The sequence below is a fragment of the Agelaius phoeniceus genome, chromosome 13 (assembly GCF_051311805.1).
Source record: "Agelaius phoeniceus isolate bAgePho1 chromosome 13, bAgePho1.hap1, whole genome shotgun sequence".
Lineage (NCBI taxonomy): Eukaryota > Metazoa > Chordata > Aves > Passeriformes > Icteridae > Agelaius > Agelaius phoeniceus.
In genome coordinates, this window is record NC_135277.1 from 20,267,359 (window position 1) to 20,294,827 (window position 27,469).

Below are 27,469 nucleotides of genomic sequence, written 5' to 3' on the forward strand. Positions count from 1 at the left end.
GGCAATTTTCAGACACTTGTGAGGGCTGAAGTCTGGGCTGCTTATCTGGGCAATAAGAGTAGAAAGGACTCCCTCCTGCCAGGTGTGATAAATCCTTGCACATTCTCTCTGCTGTGGGATTGCCTGCTTTGCTCACTACTGGATCGTTGAGACATCCAGGCTGTGTCAGGCCACTGGCTTGATACTATGAATAAGTGACTTCTGTTCCCTTGGAAAGGTCTGATCCTGCCTCCCCTGTAAGGAAGCAGTGAACAGTCCACATGTTTATCTCACTGTTAAAACTTAGAGTTTTCCTGGCTGCAAGTACCTGAGTCTTCAGGTCAAGTGCTACTGCTGGGCACAGCCAGGTCTGCATTATGAAACCGTTGGGTAAAGCTCATCTGAAAAGTTCTTTTTCTTCTGCTCTTGCCTCTTGTTCCTGCTATGGTGAGGCTGCTGTCTCATCTGTCCTCTGAACAACACTGCAGAAATTAACTTGACTGTTCACTTTTAAATCATTAAAAATTAGCTGCCATTTGAAATAATGATAACAATAGAAATAATCTGATGTACATTCTTAAGTCTGCTTAAGACTTTAAGTCTGCTTAAGATTTGTTTTAAGATTTGTTTTACAAAACCAACCCATTCCCTAGCACCTTCCTCATCTTTTCACTTTCCCTGTGCTTTACTCATCTGCCAATGACTTATTTTCAGCCGAACCTAAACCAGCTGAGAAATGCTCTGTTGCTGGGATGTGAGCTGGCACCACAGGTTTGACACTGAAGTCACTGGATAAGAGAGACAAGGCACTACTCTTTCTGTCACACTGCCACCCTCAGTGCATGCCACAGCAGCCACTGGCACAAGGGAAGGAAACAAGTGGCTGGACACAATGTCAGGAGGGTCCTTTTGTGGTGCCTCTCCTGTCAAACACAGAATGCAGCTTCTCTGCCTATGTCTTAGGTTCCTTTCACTGATAAATATTATAATTCAGACTCCCTGTCCATGTTTTTTAATCCATTCTGGAATCCATCCTGGTTTTGCCAGCTGGCTTGAGGAATCTGGAGAAACCTGTCAATCTCTTTCCCTCTGCTCTCTCCTCATAAACAGTTGGATCTGTTAGGTTGGAGTAAAAAGCTGACTGCCCAACATATCAATTTTGATTTTCCCTCCATGCAGCAAACTCCTTTCAGATAAACTCTTTTCTCCAGAAAGTAGCAATCTTATGACTGCTACACAAAAAGGATCTATAGAAAGTATTTTCCTCCTCTGCTGTCAGGCCTCTCCCTTCGACCACACAAGCAGAGTCTGTAGCGCTGTAGGTCAGTTCCTCTGGTTTGAGACACTGCCTGGATGTGTGCACACACAACCTAGGCTTTCTGGAAGTGTTCTGAGGAAAATGTATCCTCTTTGCCCAAACAAGGATCTATGCAGTATCCTACACATTGCAGGAGTGTTGTTTGAAAGGCATTCATGGTGTTGAAAGGCCTTTCACAGTGTGGCCTCTGTAAGTCAGAAAAATCAAGAGGTGTGGGTGTGCTGCACCATTGAGAGATTCTAATTTCACACACACTGTACTGGAAATTACTCTCTCAGTAAATTCACATTCACTCTTCTTTTACATGTTTATCCAGTCATTGGAAATTTCTTTTTTTTTGTGTTGAAAGCATAGGCTGGGTTATTTGAAATAGTTTGATTGCAGTGAAGTCTTAGAGCTGTGCCTTCATTGTGTGGGTGGGGAGATGAAATGATATGCAGCGTATTCTTGGAATAGTTGAATGATTAGGTACTTACATCTGTTTAATTAAACAATGAGCTTCAAACTCTGTTTAATTAAGGCCTAGCTCATTTCAGTTGTGGTCACATGCTGGGAGTTTTAACACTTCTGTAATTCAAATCCAAGGCTAGAATAGAAATAGGCTGGTCTCCTTTCAATCCTTAATAGCCAGCGGTGCACAGCACAAGGCAAAGAGATGATTTGCAGGTGAACAATGTAAGAATTTAGGTATTATCAGGGAAAAAGGTGTGTTTAAGGGTTAATGTGAAATCCTAACTGTTGGGTGATGGGGAAAGTGAAGGCTATCAAATACCATCCATCAACAGAGTATATAATAGTCTGGCTTTACCCCTGGCTTTAACATTATTGCCTTAACTTAGTCTCTTAAGAACTTCACCCACAAGGCTGGGAAAAAATAGTATTTGAGACACAGAGGCTGGAGCTAATATTTGAGAGCCTTGCTGTAGCCCATTTAGCAGAATTCACAAAAGAATTTGGGGCTGATCTGGTTTCCTGTGCTCTGGGATTGCCTGCAAGGCAGTGGACTTTCCTTTCTCTGTCTCAGTCATGAATTTGAGACACAAACCTTGTTGTGTAGGGAAACTCCAACCAGTGTTAAGTAAGAGGCGAAGAAGCAGCAGCTGGACAGAGTGTTGTGTAGTGTGCTTTCAGTACTAAGCTGGGAAAAGGAAAGAAATTCGTATGGAAATATAAGAAATAAAGGAAGTGTTACAGATCTGTTGAAAGGGACTCAGAAAAGCAATTCTTGTGATCAGACTTACAGGTCTAAGTATTCAGATTGGTTGGGAATTCTAGCTTCCTTGTGACTTGTTACCTTGACTGTGCCTAAGGAAGAAGCACAAAGAGATGATGCTGCAATGAGTAAATGGGACCGTTTCCACTTTAATTAGCAGGAGCCTATCCTGGAATATTTGGGGAAATGGGATTAACTTTCAAACAAACATTGAGTTTGCTTATCTCGTGTTTATCTTGCACATGTCTGAAGTCCTGGTGAACCCAAAACCTGATCATCTTCCCCAAGCGCCATATGAATAACACCACAATTGCATCATGCTTAGGATTTGCTCTATTCTGTGACTGGTGAGAAGGGAGGAACCCCTAAATGAGTAAAGCAAGTCTCAACTTGGACACTCAGGGTTTCCAAGGACTGCTTAGTTTCCAAGCTAAACAAGGCAGAGATCCTTAAGTGCCTGCATGTTCCTGTCTCCCAGCAGCTGCAATGGACATTGCACAAGGGGACTCCTCATCCCCATCTGGCAATGAGGAGTCTTGTGGCAGTGCTTGGTACTTCTGCCTCCAGGAAAAGACAGGATTTTGATGGATGCTTTTTCACAAGTGTGCCAAGGTTCAGGCTTACTGAACTTGAATTTTGAAAGAAGCAATTAGTTTGCAAGCAGCTATTTTTTACTAAGATAAAATATTATTCTTTTTAAAAACATTTTCATAATAAGCAATTTAATATGCATAGGTTTAATTTTGGTAAGTTGGTCTGTGTATACATATAGATATAACCAAAAGAGTACCTTTGGTTGGAGAATACCAATTATTCATCTCAAATGAGAGTTGTAAGGACTAAAAACAGCAAGAATTTTGGCTGAGATGGTCTCATGTTCTGATGGTTACTGTAACTAACACAGTAGCTGAAGCATTGCTCTGAGTGGGTTTCTTCTGGATCTACCTGTTGTTTTTCTTCAGTCTGTCTCTGTTGATGTGTGGTATCTGCTAACAGAGAAAAGGTATAAGGTTATGTTGCCTTTTGCAGTGACACACTCTGTGCATTTTGTTTGCTGCAGTTGTAGGAGCAGCAATTCAGATGGTGCACGTGTGTAACCTGCCCCCCCTGCAGGGACAGCCATTGCCAGACTGTCCCTATTGCTTTACAAAGATGATGCACAGAATATTGCAGTTATTGGGTTGTCACAGCAGCACATGATTTTACTGAACCTTAAAAGAAAAAGGAATGTGGCTTTCTTGTTTAACAACTCTGTGTTTCAGTTTCTTGCTGGAACTTTAAAAGCACTGGGTTAGTTTTGACCCTGGGCAGGCAGAGCAGTTGAAGGCTGTATCCTCAGTGGGGATACTGTGGCCCAGTGAATAATAGCTCTGCTTCTGTGGGTCTTATTCTTTGTTGCAGATTAAATTAGTTTAATCAACCTCATGTGTTTGGGCAGCCTCTCATCTTCCTGCTTCTCTCTGCTCTTCATCCTCCACCTAGTACATTAACTGGAGGAAAAATTTATGATCTCATTAGTTTTGCATATTGGTTCACTTAGGAGCTTAAAAATGTCACTCATCTTCAACCTGTTATTAAAGCATTTAATCCACTGAAGACTACTCAGGTGTTTCTGAGCCATCTGACAACTCAGACATCCTGTAAGTTACATAAAAAATGGGCTTTGTACAAGTTCTGATCACCAGGATCACTGCAGGTTCTAAGCTGGGCTTCTGGAGAGGTGTTCTTGGCTGTGCCAAGGCTCATTCTGGGTGCATTCAGATGTGCTTCCCTGCAGATTCACAAATTCCATGAGAGCAGGCTGGCATGGGGAGGAGGTGAGGCAGCTTCTCCCTCTGTTGGCTCAGGCCCTGCCTGTTCCAGTTCTTGTTGCTCTCTCTGTGTATTTTACAGCACTTTCTGCAAAGCATTGGCCATTCCTGCTTGAGTCTTAGCCAGGTCATCCTCTGAACTCCTGCTGCAGGGAGGTCTGGAAGGTGACTGAATCCTGGTACCCTGGTGACCCCCTCCTGCACAGCAGACCTTTGCTTTCCATGGCACAGAGAGGGAGAGCTGTTGCTGCTGGAGCTGCAGTTAGTTTGGAAAAATCTGTGTTTCTGCGCAGTTTCAAGAGTTTGGTTAAATCTTCTGAGTGACCTTTTTATTATCTTGTACCAAATGTATCCTGAAAGAAGACTCTAAGGGTCTTGCTGCAGGAATCAGGTATATCTTCCACTGTCAGCCTTTTCCCTTCATGCCAACTTTGTATGTGAATTTTTAAGTTGAGAGAAAGCCTTGTATAGATAGAGAGTAATCTCCTGATGCAGTTCTTGACAGCACTAACAGGTTGGGATATTCTGGGATAATGCTGCACCTTACGCTTCCTGCTGTTTGAAGCAATTATTTTTCATGTAAGATGTGTTGGTGCTACTCAGGGATTTTTACAGGTGTCTTTGTATCCCATGGCAAAGATTTGAGGCCTGGTGCTACTTTTTCTATGTCATCCTCATAATTCCAACACAGATAAGCTATTTTGGGGGCCCCTTTTCTGTCAAGTCTTTGGAATTTACAGTCTGTCTCCCTTGCCCTCTTTGTCAGACACTAAGGCTCTCTTGCCTTATCTTGCCATATGGTAAAGTGGGTTTGTTCTCTATTAAATGTTTTTAATTGCAGTATGTTTACAAAGAGCTCTGTAAATACTTACATATCTGATGCAGCTAGAAATTAGTTTTATGCTGGGTTTTCCTGGGACTATTCCAAATGATGCTATTCAGAGAAGTTAAATTGCATTTGCTGCCATTCACTGCTTAATGACAGCATGCCCAGCGTGCGGCTGGATGGCATCGTGCTTGCCATGCATCCATAAATAAGACCTCAAAAGGATTACTTCAAATGATATAGGTGAGCAAGCTCCCAGTGAGGTCTGGCAGGAATGCCTACTCTGGTAGCACTAGTGAAATTACTTGTATGATTTAAAGCCAGAGACTCAGCCAATGTAATTAATTTTAAACTCTGTTGATTGCAATAGGATTTTACATTCATTTTTTAAAGTTGTCCTAGTATGACTTCTACACATAAACACAGTCTGTCAGAGCTTTTTCTAAGAGGCTGCTTACTGCCCTCCATGAAAATTTTAATTTGAGGGAGAGATTATTTTCTGCTCTTGGGAAGCCCAACATCAAGTTTCAGACTTGAAGAAACAGTGTTTACATAAAGACCTCAGTCACTGTAATATTGATTTTCATGTAGAACTGGTGTGTAAAAGCCTACTAGATATCTTAAATATCTACAGGTAAGTTACAGATGTGAAGTGTCTGTATGCCAAGTCAGCACAAAGCACCTCAGACAGGAATTGCAACACAAAGCAACCACATCCAAGGAACTGTCCTAAGTGCAAAGAATTCTCAGCTGAATGAAATCAGAGAATGGGCAAAATTTGTTGGAATACACATTGGGTAATTGCACTTTTGTCAAAATATTTATTAATCATATCCAAATCCTATGAAAACCTTTTCTAAACATTCTTGGAGGAAAACCAGAAAATCTCAAGTTATCCAGGGCAACTTAATCTCTGTAACAAGTAGAAAATATTCCACTTAAATTCCTATTCAACAGACTAAGTTCCATTTTGGCAGCCAAGTTATTTCCATGTTGTTCAGCCCAGGTCCGGGTATTTGGAATCATCTCTTTCAGAAGTATCTTCTGCATGGAAGGAAAACTTGTCCTCAGCAACATCCTGAGAATCATAACTGCATTCCTTCTTTGTCTTCACTGACCTGTTTTGAAATGCAAGTGAGACCAAATTCAGACTCTTGGGCAATGCTGTCTTTGGTTTTAGCTGGTCCTCAAGCTGTCCTAAACTTCTTCGTGAATATTCTTTAGAGACTGCAGGCATGAAAAACACCAGGGGCCTGTTTTGTGTTTCCTGAGACCTTTGGAGTATCTGTGCCCAGCAGCACCAAGGTGGGAAGGGCTATCAACAGCTGGATAAAAGCTCTGCTGGGAAAGGGTTCAGCCTGCAGCCCAAGTGTTGGAGTATGATATGGGAAAGTGTGTGAGGAGCTTCCACTGCTGCTTTTGGGATCATTTGGTGCTGCTTCTTTCACATAAATAGAACTAAAGTGCACTGGATCCTCTGCAAACTGATTACAGGTCTTTATTTGCAAATGGAATGTGCTTTCCCTATATTCTTATTTTTTGACTTAGAATGTATCATATCAAAATAGGTAGTATTTAATGTAATGAAATCTTTAATTTTTGTGTCTCTATAGCCTGGAGACGTCAGAGCAATGATGAATGATTTAAAAAAATAGATTTAGGATTTCCCAGCTGCCCTAGGTACTGTGCATAAATGGCCTGGGTAAGGGAGACAGGGGATGCAGGAGCACCCCTGGTGCAAGCACTGGCATTAACTGTGACAGCATGGCAGCACCTCACTGAGAAAATTCAGGAGGAAGAAGTTTGGCAGGAAGAATATTCAGAGCCAAATACTATTCTGGTGTAAATTACTTTAGCTGTCCTGGCAGGCTTGTGCAGGGGAGGGTGTGCTTGCACATTTGAGGATGTGTGCTTGTATCACAAGAGAATTTCTTCTCCCAGGATATCTGACTCTGAAATTTAGAATCAAGGCTCTAAAGCACCTTGATTCTCCAGCATCCTTTAAGTTTTAAATGTCTGTCTTTTGGGTATGGTCTTAATAGACTAGGGCTTTAGGACCAGTTTCTCTGAGAAGCAGTTCTGTTCAAGAAGGGCCCTTGACACCATTCTGGCTTAATGCTAGACACATCTGCTGCTACTTGGGCAAAATTGACACTGTCTAGAGAGCAAAGCAATCACCTGCTGTAGCATTACAGAGCATTTACACTTGAGCCATGTTACCAGGCAGTAAATCTTGACCTTTAGGAGTTCAGAGATTAGATTTCTTTGCTGCAAGCGCTCAAGATCTTGTTAGGCATTTGTTGCTATTCAAAGCAGATTTCAGGGGTTACCTATGGGTTTAAATCATAGCCTCAATCATATTTGGAAGGTTCTTTTAAAGCTGAGATAGCTTCAAATAAAAACTAGGATTACTTTTACATTTATTGTTAGTAGTTGTCAAGAAGCAAATGTGGGGGGAGGAGGGGGTTGTGGAAGTGAAGACATTGCTCTAAGTTTCAGTGTTTATTTCAATGTGAACAGAATTTTTCAGTGGAGAGAAACGGATTCTTTTCAATGTGGACAAAGAGATGTGCTTATTCCACTGGGATGATAAACTAAAAGTTCTATTCAAAATAGGACTGAAGGCAGACATAGCTTAAAAGAAACTATTTTGAAAATAGGAACCCCTCAGATAACCATTGACTTAAATAGACACAGTGTTAATAATTTGTTAATACTGAGGAATGCCTGGAAGCTTGTGCTTTATACTGTGTACAACGCAAGCACTGCAGAAGGGGAGTCAGGCAGATGCCAAAAGAGGTTCCATGAGCCCCCACTACTAACAGGAATCCTTTGTTCCCGTTGCAGAAAAGCACTGATGATCAGGTTTGTGTAGGTGCACACAGCAGTTTACTGGGACTCGCTTCTCCTTTGACAACAAGACAGAAAATCAAAACTCATAAGACATCTTCTCCTTTCTTTCTCCCATTTCCCCAAACCATTGCAGTGGGTCTCATATCCTTATTTCTCTCTTTTTTTTTTTTTTTTAATTCCGAGCTTATTTTTCCAAAATAAAAAGAGTTACAATCATGAAAGAAATCCAACATTTTTTAAAAATAATGCATTTGTGAAATGTAAGTGTAAACCCAGATATAAAATGGAAAGCTAATGACTGAAAAGCAATACAGTAAGAGCTGTTGTAACTGATAATACAAGCATGTTCTGCATGGCACTGGAGTTAAATGTGGTGGTAATTCTGGAATGAATTCAGAAAACAATCAGCCAGAAGAATAAGAGATTTTTTGCCCTTTGCTCAGGCCAATGTTCCAGAGCTGGATCATTCTCTAACCCTCTGGGCATTGTATTAGAGAGGGATTGGAGATCACTTGGAGAGTAGAGACAGGGAAACTTTTATTGAGGAAAGGAAGCACGATTAAAGTGATTAACTACCATGAAACAGTTCATTACAGAGTCCTTTAAAGTCCAAGTCTCCCAGCCCCCAGGGTTTCACTTTCTTGCTTTTTTTAATCCTGTAAAGTAAAATAATGGTGATTTTTTTTTTCCTGTAGAAAGGAAGGGAAAGCTTAACAAATGGGAGGAGCTCAGAAGGGCTTTTGCCTTATTGCTCTTTGGAATCTGTAATTGATATTGTAAAACTTCCCAATGAAACACACTTTTCCAGGCCTTCAGAGGCCAGAAACTCCAGAGTTATTTTGCTAAGCCTCACAACTGCAAATTGTAAGAATGTGTTTGAACTGGTTGGACACCCTTCAGCTGAGCAGTTCCACTCCTCTGTGCAGATGACAAACACCATCCTCACAAGTCCCAGCTCTTGTTCACTGTCCTGTGATAACTAGGCATTAAAAACAATAGATGGAACCATAACTGGTTAGCTGAAGTTGTCTCTGTCTCTCTGGACATTTTAGGTGTCTCACAAGGTATTGGAGTTTGGCCTTACACAGCTGGTCTTGTAGTCATCGAAATCCTGACCAGTGGAAATAGATTTTGGCTTTAGGAGATAATGAAAAAAGCTCTTGGTGAGTTCTGTAGGAGCATAAAGGCTTCTCTGATGATGCTGGCTCAGGTACCTTTAGGCAACTGAGCTGTCCCCAGTGAATTTCTGTTTTTCATGCTGGGGAAGATCTGAACTCCCCTGGTCTGTCTTCTGTGAGACATTCTTGGCCCTGGTTCCACATCCATCTTTGTCATTAGTTGTGTAGTTCCACTTGGAGAATCTAAGGATGTCAGAGTCTACAGTGTGTTTGCAATAATGCAGTTAGGGCAGTGCCACTTCCATTTTTATGGATGGGAAATTGTGTTCTGTGATTGGGTCCTCTGAGGAACTGGGGTGAAACACAGCTGAATGTCTTTTGAGTGTCTGAGTTTAAATGGGAATTACATTGGCCTTCTGATACAGAGAGGAAAAGAAAAAAACCAAACAACCCCAGGTTTCTCACATCTTCAGCTGCAGCCCAGCTTACCTTGGCATTCTAAGGGAGATCAGAAGAATTGGAGTATGTAAAGCTATTGTATATTGTATGTAAAAGCACCAAAGGGCTTTGGTACAATGCTGTGTGAAATGTTGACATACCATAGTATGTCAACCATATACCATTCTAAATTCTAAAATGTTTGCTGCTTATTTGAAACACTATCCTTAATACAGGATATGGTATTTTGATAAATAAAATACAGGGAAACATAATCTAGTTGTGCCTGACTGTGCCAAAGCTCTGAAGAAGTTTTTGTTTTGACTCGTTTCCCTCCCACTTCTTCCCCACAGAAGACTCACTGTTGGTGCCAGCAAATGCACGGTGTGCAGTGGTTGCTATGGTAATTATTTCTTGTAATGAGTTAGTGTTATAAATGGCTAGGATTTAATGAAGAGTTCCCTCAGGAAGATCCTGATCAGTTTGGTTATGCATCCCTGTGAGACATGCCAGGGTGCTGGGCATTCATCCACCACAGCAGAAGCAGGGGAGCTGTGGTGGTCCATCACTCCTGAAATCCCCCACACTCTTCACAAGCTAATTCTGTTGGAAACACAAGTAAACAATGCAGGACTTGCTAATAACTGGGGCTGGCAATCTGCACAGATCTGCTGCTCTGTACCAAGGGGGACACTCAGAGCAGCTTTGTGCTGTTTTACTGAAGGGGCAAGAAGATTTTCACATTTACAAAAGCTGAAAGAACACTGCATCTGTTGAAAATAGAATGATTCCATCCTTGTGTACACAAGTAGTTTTTACTGTTCTGAAGGATCCATGCACTGTGCAAAAACAAGTGATAGCTTAATGTGGCAATTTGCAAACCTCAAATCATATATAAAATCATAGGAATTTTTTTAAAAATATCATAGTTTAGATCTTTGTAGAGACTCATCAGATTATGTTTTTAAAGCAGGTGTCTTTTCCAATCTGAATATTAATGTCTTAATTTGATTTTGAGACTGTGGAGAACTGGTTAACTTGGTTCAGCAATCAGTGATGTGTTCCTTCCTGGAAATACAGACTTAAATGAAGGCTGTCAAACAGTAATAAGGCTGCTACCAGATTTGTTAGAGACCTGTGTATAGGAGGTTGTAATGCTCCATCACACAGACAGAGGTTAAGGGACCAGTCATTTTATGAGGCCACATGTGGGTCCTTCTGCAATTTTGCAAAACAGAAAATGACTTAGTCTGCTTAGCAGAGAAGATTCAATGTGGTGTTTATTTTTTGAAAATAGTGTATGGGAGAACTGAGATAAAAAAAAGGGGATTTAAAATGGCAAATACAGATATAGCTTTACTTATATTTTCCTTGGGGCAGTCTCTCTAAAGGTACTTTGTAAGCCAAGATCAGTCCATACCAAAAGAAAATATCCAAGCAGCTGTTCCTCTCTGAGGGCACACTAATTATTACAAATCTGACCTGGGCTGAATCAAAATCTCATAACTGCTGGTGTTTGTGGTTGAATTTTTCCTGATCGGGAGCTGAGACCAAACACACAAGTTGCAGAAGTGGTGTGTTATGAGCTGGCATGAGACATTAAATCAGTTTGTTGTATGTTAATTTATTTGAAATTAAAGTATCTAGGTCATGTGTAACATATTTCTGGCCATTCTACAAGTCAAATTTAATACTTGGGCTGGGTAATTAGGAAAAGAGTGGTTTTTTCTAGACTTAGAAAGCTTTTTAGAAGTGATATATTTTACAGTGAGATTGTTTATAATTTACTTTGTCTGAGCAGACACATTTTCATCTCAAGTATTTAAAAACATGAGACTTTGTTAGACATGATCAGATTCTTTGGCTGTGTCTCACTCAGATAATCTCTGCTGCTCCCCTTTTACCAGAGGACCAAGGGTTCTTTTGTCGAGGGCCTTGTTTGTCAGACTGTGCTAATGCATCTTTAATCATTCTTCTTCCTCTTTCTTATGCATTTGCTGCATAGTTCTAGGTGGAATTGCCTCTTCAGATTTTTTCTGTCTTGCAGTGGCACATTCAGGCTCAAATTGTTGTGCTCAGTAGTGCCATTGTCACATTATAACAAGGAAGATGCTTCATCATGTGTTGTAAAATGAGCTGAAATCTTCTGTTGGGAGCTGAGGGATCATGTTGTAGAAAAACATTCATTTTTAAGCACCAAGTCATTACACTGGAAAAGGACACATTAAAGCTGTCAAAGTATTTTCACTCTATAATGCCAGGGTATCATGTTAACAAGTTGCAGGGCATGAAGTTTTCTGTATTCTCATTTACAGAGGTGTACAACACAGATGTTTTTAAATGGGCAGTTTTCCTCTGGGTTATGAGTTTGGCAGTGGCTAACAGAAAACTTTGGTTTCAAAATACTAGCAAATTAGATAATACTATTTATCAAGTCCAATTAATGCAGTCAGTTCAAGCACTGCCTCTTTTACTGTTGCTGCTATGTAATTATGATCTTAGATTCATTTCCATATTTAATATTTCCATAGAATGCAGCAAAGTAATATAGACCATCTCACTGTTAATCCAGTAGCTCTAGATTTTTGTTTATATGCTGGTCAAGAAAAGAAGAGAAGATTTAAGTGACAGATAGTGAGGGAAAGAGATATACCCAGGGACAGAAAGACCATATTGCTGTATGAAAAGAAAAAAGGTACCTGAGTTCAGCCAGCTGAAAGTTTGAATTACAAAAGTGTGACAGTTCAAGTAAAATAAAAGCCCTGAAATTTTGAAAATATCTGCTTAAGTCATCTTACTGTGATTGTTGGTACAAACAGTTTTGATATATTTACGCAATCACAAGGTATCTGTGAGTCCATTGCAGATCTAGTGGGAGCTGGAACGTGGGACATCTGTTGTTCAAACCCTTCCTGTGGAACCAGGAGTGCTTGGTTACCACTTGGCTGGGTGAGCAAAGAAGTTGTAGCATTTGCTTGCAGTCTCTGTTCCTGGACTGTCTTGGTCAGTGTACCTGATTAACACACTGAGCACACAGGAGTCAGGTGATATCCAAAGACAGACCAGGCTGAAGAATCTTTGATAGCTGAAGAACCCAAATCTTTGATAGCTGAAGAAGACAAAAGGGACAATTTCTGAGGTGAGATACAGGCATTCTGCTAGGAAATAGGATCCCAGAAAATCCTTCCAGCTGGCTAATAGAAATGGAAGGCAAGGAGCAGGAAGGAAGGCACTGGAACTGGGAGCCTGTGATGTCTGTACGTGTGAGTTCAAAAAAGAGAAAGCAGCTCTCCTGCCAAGGAAGGTAGAAATAGGGCTTCCCTTTGCTCAAGGTACTTCTTCAGGGGCAGAGGAGCAGAAAGTGGACCCGAGTAAGGATCATAATTAAGGGACGAGATTGAGGCTCCCTAGAAACTCTAGGCACTAGTTGGTGGGAGAAAATTTCCTACAGAAAAGGGTCAGATATGGATTGCAGCAGCCACAATTCACCAGTTTGATCAGCTAACAGACAAAGAACAATTAGAAGATCAGAACCATTACGGTATTATATATTACTGTGTTCAGTATTATGGGAAGAATAGCCAGAGGACAAAGTGGCAGTGAATCTTTACTGTAGACAGTAAACAGAAAAAAAGAGAAATTCCTGTGATGTTGTCAGAATGTGTGCTGGAAGTATGGAGAGAGCAAAGTTCATTTTTTAGATCATGTCCTGAAGAGACACATGTGGTGATATAATATTAATTGCCTAAATATAGTATTAAAAAAAATCCCACCCTTGTACATTTATCTTCCAGGCAAAACTAGATACTGTAGAGAACGTGGCACTGATGCTAATGATGAGGGATTGTGCTGCTGATTGGTGACTCTCAAAGGATGGACTATTTGCTACTTTTCTCTTTCCAATATTGTGTCCCTCCTGTGTCAGACCTGTCAGAAGACATCAATCGGTCAGCAAAGAATCCCACTCAGTAGCAAACTAGACCATAAATAATGCCCTCTGCTAAGGCACAGACCGTTCTCCAGCTGATGAGAACAAAACAATACAGAGGTATTAATTGCCTCTTTAAGAGTATAAAACCACTCTGCTGCTTGGAGCAGTGCAGCTCTTTAGGATCTTTAGCTGCTAATGACCACTGGAATCTGAGGGGCTACAATTGTCTTCCCAATTATTTAAGAACCTGAAGCAGTCTCTGAGTGGTGAGTACTAAAAAGAAAAATCAAAGCAATGTGCTATGTTCTGCACTAAAATGATTGGTTTATATGGTACTGTATTTTTATGTAATTTAACATTTAGAAAACTAAAGACAGCTAAATAAATAAAAAAATCTATTTTTTTCTTATTTCCAAATAAAAACTTGTTTTTATTATTATTTTGAAGGAATCCTTAAGGAGATGTCTCTCAGAAATCAGGAATATGCTACTCCTTTATTTCTCTTTATGAGACATAAATTTTAAAAGGTTTGGCCAACTGTGGAGAAAAGCAGTGCTGAAGGACCTGTGCTGCTGTTTGTACAGACACATGAATGGAAATTCATGCTGAGCAGAACCAGTATTGCCGGTGCCTTTCCTTTGCTGAGTGGTAGCTGTGTTCTGACCCAATCCCAGCTGCTTGGTGAGTGGTTTCCCTGCCTGGCCCTGGGTATTCCTGCCCAATCCCCCTTGCCCACAGCAGTCACACTCTGGAAAAACATTTGTGACCTTCAACCGACTGGCTTATTTATACCTGTGACTTGCAAAAAGGCAGGTGATACCAATTCAGTGATACCAATTCCTCCAATAAACACAAAAAAACCCACATAATAATTCAAGGTGGGAGGAATCTTTGGAAACAGGACTGGATAGGGTTGCTCATGTCTGTATCAAGCCCAGTTTTGAATATCTGTGGTGTTGGAGTCTCCACAGCGCTGAACTGCTGTAAATTAGAAATTAGTAGCGGAGAGGAATGAGCAGTCTCCACACCAAAACACAGCTGGATACTTTTACCCTGGCTGAAGGCTGAGAAGCTTTTGCTTGACTTTTGTCTAGGCAGGTGGAGGTAAAGTACTTACTGAAGGCACAGTAGAGGAGAAGCAGTCTGAGCTCTCCAACAGACCAAGAAAACAACTTGGGTTGGGTTTAGCCCCAAGAAGGGCCCGGAAAGGATTTTTTTGTCTGAAATGGTTTTGAAGTTACAAAGAAAGGGCACTATCTTGGCATTTTTGTGCTTATAAAACTGAACTTTTCCCATGTTGTGCCTTTGCAGAGCTGCACCAAAATCCCTGATTCCAAACTGTGTTTGCTTTCTGTTCATCACAAGTGTTTGTGATTTGCAACCACCATTGATTTCAGAAAAACAAAGTCAAATTAAAACACATTTGTCAGAGGTCTAGTTCCTGTTTATAGGAACTAGAAGAGTGGTTTGGAAATGCAGTACAGATAAACACACTCATCTAGAAAGATAGTGAACACTGAGCTGCTGCTGTGTGTAATAAGTTTGAATGATTCAGTGGTGTTTGACTGTAAAATGAATTGCTGAAGATTTGGGTTTAACCAGTTGGCCAGGCTGTTTCACTGCAGTTATTTTAAGTAGCATGAGAGTTCATCTTCCTGCAAGAACAGTGATGAGGGAACAGCAACTCTCCTGCTTTGTGAAGCATCAGCCAGAATAAAAGTGGCTACTGCTGTACCTGAAGGAGTGTTGGTAATTGCCCCACATCCAAATGAGCAATTAGCTAAAATAATTACCAGCCTTGAGATGAATCCACACACTTTTTTTTGCCTGTGACAGTATCAAGGATAACAGGTGTTGAGAGTGCCTTGAAGGGACAAAGATTAAAGATTATTTCATTATGTGCATTCCTTTAGGCAGAGAAGTCTTGTGTTTTATCCTGTCATGCACAGAAAGGTCTGAGCAGTACTTTATTCTCCTCATGCTTTGGCAATTTTGAAGCTGAGCTTCTGACAGAGAGTGAATGTTGTTTAATCTGGGAGAATTGTCTGTCCTTGAGAATTCAGTAAATTATCTCTGTGTCTTTCTGACTTAGACACCCAAAGAAAACTGAAACCAAAGATGCCAAAGAGTAAGCTAAGCCTTATATGACTGAGATTTAGATTAATTGGGAAAGTAAGTATTTGAAGGGTTCCTTTACTTGGAAACATACTGATGAGAAAGAGAGTGTGCTTCCAGCTCATTTCCCAGCAGTGACTTGCAGGAATAATGTCTCTCTAAACTGTCACTAGGTTATAACATATTCTTGCAGTGTGCACCAGCATTACATCCATGACAGATCTGTGCAAGTCAGTATTTGGATCCCAGGATGATGTGATGGAACATGGCAGAGAGATGGGATGGGTGGAACTGATGGAAACTGGTTGTTGGAATCATATGTCTGCATAAACATTTTTCCATTAAAACCTTTACTTTGACCTCTATTTTCTCCTCTAATTCCATTATAATTTGAAGGAGGTTTTTGCCTAGCTAGTATATGTTTGATTTGTGGTCTTTTTTTATGATTTGTGGTCTGTTCTCATTTGATTCTTCACCAGGTCAGCATTAGGTGTTATGCATAACTCTTAGGTGTTATGCCTTTTTCTGATTCATTATCCTCTACTTTTGTTTTTCACCAATCTCTTTGTTCCTGCTTTTTGTTTGTTTGTTTTCTATTCTATGTTTCTTAGCTATGATCCATGATTCCACAGAGTTGAAGCAAGTTAGAAAAAAGACATGTCTTCAGTTGCAGCTGGCATCCAATTATTTGTAGTGGCCCTTGCTAACATCCTGTGGTTCCAAGGCCCATAAGTAGTTCATGGTGTTTTATGACTTTGACTGTTCAACAGCAGGGTCCATTCTGGTGGTGCTGTGTGCAGTTCATCTGCCTTTCAGAAGAAGAGACTTGGTGCTGGTGCTAGAGCTGAGCACCACAGCACTGCCTCTTCCTTACTATGAACTGTTCTCTCTGAAGTTAGCCAGTTTTGGTTTTAGGAGTTTTCTGGAAGAAACTATGGAAATACCTTGTTTTCTACAGTGGAGTTATTCCAGCTGACTGCAGCTGAGGATTTCTGGTTCAGAACATTGTACAAACTTGTGCTGCACTTGCCTTAGTACTTTGGTTCTATACTGGGTCCATCTTCCTGCTGTACTGCAGGCCAGCATTTCCACAGGAAGAAATTCTCTTCTTTTTTTCTGGATTTCAGTTTTGAGGACTGTCTGTGCTTTTTCTCTTACAAGTCATTCGAAACCCTTGCATGGCTGAGCACACTTTTTAAGTTATCAGAGATCTGCTCTCTTCCAATTGACATTCACCTGCAACTCCTTTGTCTTCAAGAAAGGTTGTGAACATGTCCTCTTGCAATAAATAAGGCAAGCTACACAGGCCCAGTTACAGATACAAAACTGGACTAAAGATTGCATTGAGATGTTTTCCAGTGAGACAAGGATTTCTGCTTTCTGCTGAGGTGGCAGCAGCAGCCAGTGAAGATGAGGCAGATGCTTGTGAGCAGGTTAAGTGTGAAGGAAATGCAGGCTGGCTCCTCTTTTCCATTGAGAGGAGTTTCCTCACATCTAATTGTGCCTCTCTCTGTATTTCATGTAGTACTGCTGCCATAGTTTTGAACATGCTTTTAATTTTTTTTTCTTTTTTTCACCCTCTCCCTGTGGTTACTTAGGAAAATTTCTGGATGATTTATTCACCTCATAAATATTCATCTTTAATTTTATATTTTCAGTATGGATATGTAGTACACTTGCTGAGAAGAGCTACCTACAATAAATAAGTAAGGCTGAGGATAAATTGAGCATTCAGAACTCCTGGAATTTGCCAGGGACTCGCTTAAGTGCAAGTGGATGGTTTGAAATTCTAGTACCCACAGGTCTTTGTAAGCTGAAGTTTTCAGTCTCCATGTTCAAGGAATGAGGCTGTAATGAAAACACTTTGATATTCAGGAAAAAAATTAAAGCTTCACAACACTTCAGCTGAAAAGATCAAAGTCTTCTTTGAATAAATGTGACTGCATTTTGCCTTTCAGGGACTGATCTGTCTTCCCTGAGATGATTCCTCCACTTCTCGTGGGATTCTCCCTTCATGTTTGTGGGCTCTGCTTCTAGAACATGATTTTTGTTTACCCTAGTGCTCTACTCTGATGGCTATTAAATGGCTTGCTGGAGAAAGGACAGATTGTGCAACCTTTTTTTTGCAAATGCTATGAATAATTTCAGTGACTTTCAATTAGTTGCCTTTTCAAGAGTTTGACAGGTTTAATTGCTGTTAATAGTCCTGGAATTAAGCTATCTTGAGCCAAGTCAATATGACAGAAGCAACCTAAACCTTTATAGCATTCCTTTCCTGAATAACTAGGGAAACTCTAGTGTTGATTAAGAAAAACAGGGAACTCTGCAATATTTGAAATAAGTTTTGGTAAGATCTCATGCTGCTTATTTACAGAGGCTCCTGTGGGAAAATGGAGATACTTAATGTGTAGGTGGGATGAACCTGGATAATCCAGAGCATCTGTAATTTGGCTTGGAGGTTAAATGGTTTAATACTGCTGGAGAAGTTAGAGATACTTTCCAGAAGGCAGAGTTTAACCTGTCCTGGGCTTCCAAGAGGAGCTGGGTATTTCAGGGCATTCAGCACAGTGCAGTTTTCATGTTCACATGCCCTGGGGGGAAGTGGAAATATTTTTCCACTCTATCTATAGGAGATAGTTATGTGTAACTCAGAAAGTTCCCAACCCTCTTAGTGACCCCTCCAAATCCTTAAGTATTTATAGTCTAATGAAACAAATGAGGAGCGGGTTACTGAGGTCCACAGGCAGATGGTCAGTGGGAAGCAGAATAATGACACCTATCTTAAAACCTTCTATTTGTGTTGAGCACTGATGAAGAGTCATCCAAGACAACCCTGCAGATTCCAGCAAGAACCCACTGCTGGGGTTCATGCTGCCCAGTGTTCCCAGCAGGCAGGAAGTTCCCAGGAAGGTTCACCTGCTGCTCTCTGCTTTGGACTGCATTTCCAAGCAAACACCTGCTCGGAAACTCATCTCAAAAACATACAATGCAGATATCTTTTAGGAAGGAAATTGAGCATGCAAAGAATTAAGGTAGTGCATTGATGAGACTGAAGCTATTTTGAATAAGAACAAACACCCTTAGGCTTTTGGGATTTTAATACAGAATTTTGAAAAAAACATCAAAGGGGGAAAAGTAAATACTGGTTTTGCAGCTATTGACACTTCAAATTTTATTTAACAACAGCAATATCAATTGCATGTTTCATACAGTGTGATTTCCTTAGCAAGATGAGCAAGATTTGCTTTTGAATGTAGAATCAGACTTTTTGCATGCAATTGCAGGATAGTCTTTTTGAGTCTTTGCCTCTCCTGTATCTGATCTTAAAGCTTCAGTTACCCAAGAGATGTATGACCTGGGAGCTCAAGCTATTGCAATCAATAGCTAGTAAACTGATTTAGACTTAGAGTGCCAAATGCTTTTGTGAAGTGTTTGTACTTCATTGCATGTTTGTGTAACGGCAATGTAGCAAATGAAATTTTAGCCACCTGTGATTCATGTGTTCATACCTTTTAAAAATATACAGGGCTTTTTAACTGTAAATATTATCAGCTACTTTTTGTCCTGATCACTAATGAAAGATTTTGTATCTGCTAACAGGGTTTGACAAGGTTACTCATTTTGCCTTCCTTTTTTATCACTCCAGTCATTTTCCATACAGAAGTTCCTATTCCTCCAGTATCTGGAAACCAGCACCCTGAAAAACAGTGACACTGGTGGGCAATTCCATTCATGTCAGAGGCTGTTACTACTTTAACTGTTGTCTCTGAAGTGGTTTGGAGAAGCAAATCACCAAAGATTTCCAAAACTCTCTGGTGAAGTTTAAGCAATGAATGACACCAAAGACATTGTTCTGTGAACCTGCTGCTGGTTGGTTTTGTCCCTTGTGTTTGTCAGGATTCAGCCAGGTCCTCACTGCTCCCTCAGTTCTGTCCATGAATGTGTCTCTCTCTAGTTCATCCTTGCTCCCCCAGCTTTCTGGGTGCTGGGGTCACCCGCGGAGCCGGGCCCTGGCCCTGCGCAAACACTGGCGAGCGGGTGTGGATGTGTGTAATGGATGTGTGTCACCATCTGCTCCTGTGATGCCCTGAGATGAAGGAGGTACTCTGAATTTATAAGGTCACTTTTTATAAGGAAACAATTGTAGGATTATTGTCTACTTAACTCTTGGTTCAGACTTTAAGGATGACAGCTTTTTAGTCAGGCTCAGGATTTTAGGTGGCCAATCACAGTCACTATCCTGCAGGAATACCCAGACCTGGTCAGTGCTTGTTTGACCTGGTTTTTATATACCATGTAAGCATTACATACAGTGGTAGAGTACTGGTATTTTATAATTAAATACCCCTTTTATTACTGGAATGGCCTATGGAAAATTGGAAAACATAGTTGGGATAAATACTTTTAAATAAAATCAAATCTAGGGAATAGTTAAGTTATGCAAAGCTTGGACATTTTTCAAGAGAGGTATGAGTCGTTTGATGAATAGGAAATGTGTTAGGAAATTCTGATTAATTATTAATCTATTAAAAAGGAGCTAGAAAAATTAATATTTTATATCACAGATATATTTATATAAAATAATTCTGTAGTTGGTTAGTTAGCTGGTTAGAGTACAGCTTCAAACAATCTATAGAAACAAGTGAATCCTCCTTTATCTCAAATATAATTAGCCATTTAAATGTCTTGGGTCAATTTATTAACACTTTATTCATCGGGGTGTAACTTTTATTAGGCTTTATTACTATCAGAAATTATATCCTACACAAATACAATAGAGATTTAAATGTTCTGTAGAATGAGCCAATGCTTCCTGACTTTATTGCACAGTATTGTAATGAACCTTGACCAGCTGTAGATTTGATAAGTGTAAAATATTGCTGCTTGCTGCTAATTTTGTTCCTTTTTAATGACTGATAATCCATGTCGATTTAGTGTGATAGTCACAATCCAATACTGTTTTCCTGCTATAAATGTGATTGTAACAGGAGCTATTAAGTGTGTCTATGTAATAAAATTAGTCAGGGAAGCTCTGTATATTGTTTCCAGGTCTTTGGATTTTCATTATAGTAGTGGAACTTGTTAGACTGTAAAGCTTGATGGTTGCCAGCTCAGACAAGCTCTTTTCTACTTCTGTGCCAAGCAAAGGGGTAATGATGCTGCACTAAGAAGTCTGTTCTCACTGTTCTGGAAAATTCATCATATATAAACATAGGGGATCATTTTGGGGCGAGCAGGAAAGGTGTCACGGGGGAAGAAAGAGAGAAAACTCATCTGGGCAGCTATAACTGCACAAGAGTTGCTGAAAGAGACAAACCTGGCCCTGAATGTCTGTGCTGGGAAATGTAGTTGTGACATCTCTTAGCAGTTAGGCAGCCCTGGTAAATCAAATGATCATGTTTGCCAGGATGCCAAACTGTACAAAAGGATCTCAGTGAGGAAGCCTCGGCAGAAGTCTCTCTTTTCCTTTGGCTCTGTTCAGCAGCAGATGCCACTTTTAGATAAAGAACTGTTGCATCTGAGTCATTCTGAGAAACACACACTTCCTCATAGACTTGCTTTTGGTCTCACTTGATCTTGTCTAACCTGAACAGTTAGTTCTATTTCAGATCTTGGGCCTCTAGGTTTGAAGTGGAGATAGTTTTACAAGAGTAGTTGAATCCCAACTGTGAGAATAATCAAAAAGCAGTTTCTGTAGCTTAATATATATATTTTTTTTTTTTTTTAAAGTGAGTAGTTAGGTTATGTCCATCATTACCATGGCAGAATAGTAACTAAAAGTTGTACCCATATCTGGGTAGTATCTCAAAACAATTTATTCTGTGGTAAAGCAGATATCTAACACCCGAATTTTCTTTGTACTTAAATATGTAATGGGGAGTTCTGCCACTGAGGTCAGTGTAGGCATGGTTTTGCCCACAGTAATTTTGTCTGGAGAAGCCAGACTCTGGCTCTCATGGTGTGAGAGCTTTGCTCTGCTCTCTATCTGCTCACATGGACTGAGCTGTGCTGACTGCTGGGTAGGACAAGAACTTTTTGCACACATCCACCGATGATGTTGGCTCAATAAAGGCTTCCATCAGCAGCTTATAAGGGGCAGTTTATAAATTTTCACTGACTAAATAACAGTTCATCCCTTTCAACACAGGGCAGGAATAAACCTAAAGATTCATAACCTTCTACATTATTTATTTGCAGCACTTCCTCCAACACTTGGAAAAGCTCCCCAAGAAAAAAAATGCAGAAAGCTGACAAGTACATGCAGAGAGAACTGTACTAGCCTAAGGTTTACTGGAGCATGTTTGCATTTTGGTGGCTGTGTGGAAGAAGCTGTGAGGCCCTTCTGACCTTTGAGTTGATGCATACATGAATGTTTAAATGTCATTGCTCAGTCTGTGCATCATCCAGACCTGCTGTACTGGGGACCATTCAGATGTCCATTCCATATGACTGCAGTTTCTATGAAGGCTCTCCACGCAGAGTTGTAGCACAATCAAACAGTGGTGTAAAATACATCTAGCATGAGCCTTTCTGCAGCGATCTCCAGGCTGCCTTTATATACTCCTATACTCCTATACTCCTTTGCAGAGGAATTCTGCAACTATTCCTAGGAGTCAAAGGGATTTCTGCTTTGCTGGCCCAGTCTGCTATGCCTTGCATAAGGCTCCCTGCAGCAGTTTTGGGGGATGCTGGCTGGTCAGGGCTGCTTCCTGCCAGAATGCTAAGGCTGGTCAGCAGGTACCAGCAGCTGAAACCCTGCCAACATCGTTCAGAGGTTAAGGGGGTAGTCAGTGCTCCTGCAAATTAATGCATCCATCCACAATCAGCACCATTTCATCAGTATTCCTTGGGGAATCAGTATTCTCTGTGGGAGAAGTCCAATAACTGCCTCCTTCATGCCTCTACAGCAAAATGAATTTTGAGCAGGGAGAAGACATTTCCCCTAATCAGACAGAGGAAATAAGGAAAAGGGAACTTACTTCACCAATTTATAATTCAAGTTATTGGAATAAGTTCCTAGTGTCCCATCCATTTTTTGCCAGATGAAGATGTCCCATATAGATTTAACTGTGGGTTTTTGCTCTAGCTCAGCTTGTGCACTAATACAAAGGCTATTCCTTGCAAATAAACACTGGGACAGATACAAAGAAACACTGAGCAAAACCTAAGCCATGCAATGAGCTTCAGAAAGATCAGATCCACAGATGTGCTGACTGAAGTTTAAGAGACAACTTAACAGATGTACAAAGCTGTAGATCAGAGGGGATATAAAACAGTTAAACTTGCTTAAAGGCACAATGTGTCACAATCTAACGATTCCATGCATCCTCAGCCCGACAGAAGAGGGAACATACGCTCAGCTCGGTGCTCTGGCTGTAGGCATGCCAAGAAGATTATAAAAATGCCATGCTGTGATATGTTGCCCTCCTGCCTGAAAGGCTACCATTAAGCTGCTTATTTACTGCACCTATTCAGGCAGCAGTGCTGTTCAGAGTGCTACCTGTCTTCTTGTTGGATAAATTAGTTGTGGATATCACAGGATTGTTGCTGCCCATTGTTCAGTCTGGTGAAGGTGGGAAGAGATGAAAGGCACAGATATGACCTTGTAATGTTTTGTGTAAAATAGGAGATGCTTTTTCTTCATAGTGAATGTCATAGTTGATCTTGGTAGAACTGACTGTTAGCAAGTTTGGAGTTAAATTTAAAAGGCTAACATACTAATGAAGGCAATATTATTTTCTCAATCATATACATATATATATATATAAAATATATAGATATATATATATATTGGGAGAGATATGGAGGTGTGGAGGAAAGTGCATATCATTAGAGCTTTGTGCTGTCTATAAATCAGCACTGTTTCAAATTAAATCATCAAGAGAACACACAGGAAAACTTAGACACCCCCTCAATGTAAAGCATTGTGTTGTTGTTGGTTGGGGGTTTTTAAAATATATATAAATTGTTGAGCCCTCATATTTTTATGATATATGGAGCTGTGAACTTTAAATTAGTGATAATAAAAATTGACAAGTGCAGCATTAAAAACTAAACCATGCAGCCCTACAGGCTTAATTATGAAGTGAGCAGGAAGATAGACACAGAAAATCCTGTTTCAAAATTTTACCTCACATAATATAAATAAAAGATTATGTCTTCCACTGGTAGCCTAAGATCAAAAGGATAATATAAAATGACTAGCCTGTATTTATTTTGCCTTTATTATGTGTATAGATAAACTATACATTTCTCATTTTCTTGTGTCTCTTAGCTATACACAGAGATACTTAGATATAGATTTAATTATGGATAAATAGCTATAAATTAATATATGTAATTATTTTTAATTTTTCATTTATTCATTAGAAAGAGGCATTCTCATTGTCAAAACTTAAAAATAGAACATTTTTGAATAGTGTTCTAGCTGATAGTTGAATACAAATTAGGCAAATAAAAATATTGATTGAAATTTAATTTAGAAAATGTGGTTCTGAAGGTTATCTAATAAGGTTCTGAAGATTATCTAAGTTTTAGATAATCACTAACAAACAGAGACAAGTTATGACAGTATTTACTGGGTAGATGTATATACGTCATAATGTAAACAGATATCTTCACTACTTTGCTATCATATGTGCTGAACTGATAATTTTCATTGCTGTTTTAAAAAACCCTCCTAAGTTTGAATAAGGCACTGGAGAAGGTTTTCTTCTTCCTGATGAGTGATTACTAACTCAAAACATTTTACATCGCTTTGGGATAGCAGGTTAGCAGCAAAAAAAATTTAAAAATAAAAAAAGAAGGAAAGAATCTCACAGAAGCACGTACAATATTCTCCTTCCTTCCTTGAGCTACCTATTTGATAATTTTTGGATCCCAGTATAAAAACTGCCTGAATAGCAATCAATGTACAGCCAGTAAGGTTTTGTAACATTCAGGATGGATGTACTGTGACAGAAAATCAGGCTCAAAGGAAGAGTGAAGAAACCCTAACACCTTGTTCTAATGGTTTCCTAAAAGGACACGTCAGTATTTTTCTTGTCCTACAGTGCACAGGCCCTCAGTGATGGGACTGTCAGGAGTGCCAGGCCCTAACAGCCGGGCTTGCTCTCTGTAACTGTTTCCATACCTGTTTGCCCATGGTTTAGAACCATTTCATACAAAGCCTTAGTTTGTGCAAGTAGCCCTGTTAACAGATGCTGGCTGAAGCTGAGCTTGTCTGATGCTGCCTTACAGCACTAAGTCCTCTTGGAGTGGTATTTTAACTGGCAATTATTGTATTTGATTATGATCAATCAGGATGAAAATTGACTTGACTCCTAAAAGTCTAAATCTCTTTTTATCATTATTAACCTGGCTTTTCTTCCTTGTGCCTGTGCCTCCACATGTATTTGCTGAATAAAGATGGCCCTTTGCAGAAATTAAGGAAAATGTCATATTGTGAACAGTCCTAGATTTAATTTAATATAGAAGATAAAGAATAAAAAAAATACTGTTTTAACTTGTTATTTTTCAGTATGTTTGGGGTTGGTAATATTTCAAAAACTTTTATAAAGAAGGAGACGTTTGCAGTTATGCTAACTCTCATGGAAGGACCTAAGTCACTGCAGTTACAATTAATGGTAATCACTGGCAAATCTGTCTTAAATGTCTAATTAATCCTAAGCATGTAAGTAGTGTGGCTGTTGTAAACGGAACTGCTCAGACACTTGTGTACTGACATGCACAAAATTAGTCAGGCACTTGGCTCCTCCAGTAGGTCCGGATGGGAATGCAAAACTCTTGTGCTAAATCACTTGGGCTCAAGAGAATGGTGCAGTTTAATTATCTCCAGCCAGGGTTAAAGAGGGCTGGAAGTATCCTTTTGTGCCAGAGAAAACCACCCAGATGTCATTTGCAAGGGCAGCAAGGACCAGCTCCAGGGAGCCAGCACAGGAGAGGTTTTGCTGTGTGGCTGTTACTTGTGAAGGGAAACTACTTTGGGATATTAATGCAAGCCCAGTAATCAGCCTGAGATGAGCTTGAGATGCTTCATTCAAGTTTAGAGATTTCTTTCTGTTGGAAAGTGTTGATGGGAAAATTATCTAGGTAATGTAAATGAGAGTAGGGATCATTTGGGGAGACTTCAAGTACTGCAGTACTAATGGGCAATATTGAAGCAGACTTTTCATTTTTCATGTGTACCGATCACCTGAAGTATCAACTGGCTGGACATTCCTAAAATTAAAGGATGTTGTAAGGGGAAAAGATGGGGAAAAATCCTAGAGCTGTATTAACTAGAACAAATTTAGAACTGTGAAAAATTCAGCATAATTGGTGAACAGGAGGATGAAGAAGTGAGTTTTGCAGCACTGAGTATCAAAGTTACTTTATGCCACACCTGCTAAAACTGAACCATCCCAGACAGAGGCCAACACTCTTTGGTCACTGTAACTGACAAAAAGGCTTCCAGGAAGAAGAATAGGATCATTAAGATCTTGGGAGGTGGGAGTAGAGTAGAATGTTTGTCAGAATTAAAAATTATTAAGAAAATTGGAATTTGGTGTGGATTTTGGTATGTGACAACCCAACAGAATTTGTCCCCAGTTTTAACAGCACTTACATGGCTAAGTAAAACATAAATTTATTGTTTGGTTGTTGTGTTGGACAGTCAAGCCTTGAGAATATTTTTGTGTTTAGTACAGACTGTAATAGTCTTTATTTTCTATATAAATCTATTCCATATAATTTATGATTATATGTGTATATATTTAATATATATACACATATAATATATTTACATATTTTGCATATATTACATGTAAAAATATAAGTGCATGGCAATCTGCAGTTAAATCAGTGGTTACTGCTTCATAAAGCATCTAATTCTGGTTCAACAGTCATTAGTTCTGGCAAAGGACTGAGCCACTGTCATGTGGTGTACATTTACAAAATAAACAAAAATTGCTGTGATACTGAGCTGAAGATTATTTACAGATTAGTTTTCTTCGAAGGGAAGCTCCATGAAGCTTTGCTGTACAGAACACCCTTCTCCAAAACATAGTGATTCGGTGATTTACTGTATGTACAGCATTTTTTACTTAATTTCTTTCATATGCATATTTGCAGATGATGAGTTTGTGTAACGTCCACAAAAGACATTCAGGACATTTAGATTTTATAGAATCCTGAAGTTAATCGCAGATGTTTTGGATAGTTTTATTTTGTCCTGTTTTGTGTTAACCATGATTTGGTCCTGGGCCATAAGGATTTTTTGATTGTTTGGAACTTAAAGAAAGGAACTTTTGCAAACCTTGCTAGATTTTAGGGTTACACTCACAACATCCAGCAGATGACAAACAGTTCCTGGGAGTGCTTGGGTAACCAGTATCTTGTGCATAACCAACACCTTGTGCACTTCAGTCCAAATGCAGAAGAGTGTACAGATGTAAGGAAAACACCTGGCTTTCACAGTCCTCCTGACACCCGGACAATGACCCAAACCAGTTTCGTTTTTGAGTGGCTTTTTTATCCAGTCAGTGCAAGTCTGATGTTCTAAGGTGCCCCAAGAGCTCTGTCTTTCTGACAGGACTGCTCTGGGCTGGCTGTTCCTGAGCTGCAGCACAAGGTTTATGTGCCCAGAAAGAAAAATGGAGACATGAGCTCAGCTTGGCTCCAGCCTGGTGATGCTTTGTCAATATTGGATTGGCAATCCTGTTATTATAAGAAACAAGGACATCATGTAGCTGTTAGGAGCTAGAAAATAGATTGTTTACTATGTTCCATGCCATCAATCAGTTTTGTGAGAAAACTTGAGCTCTGGCTGACTGGCATAACTTCTTTTAAAAGCCCCAAGTGTCTCTGTTGCTTAATATTTATTGAGA

General features: G+C 39.9%; 1 protein-coding gene across 1 annotated transcript in view; it reads left to right on the forward strand.

Annotated features, from left to right (window-relative positions):
• LOC143695177 (uncharacterized) overlaps positions 1-27,469 on the forward strand; it is a 213,823-nt gene that overhangs the window by 167,946 nt on the left and 18,408 nt on the right. The gene's annotated exons all lie outside the window — the stretch shown is intronic.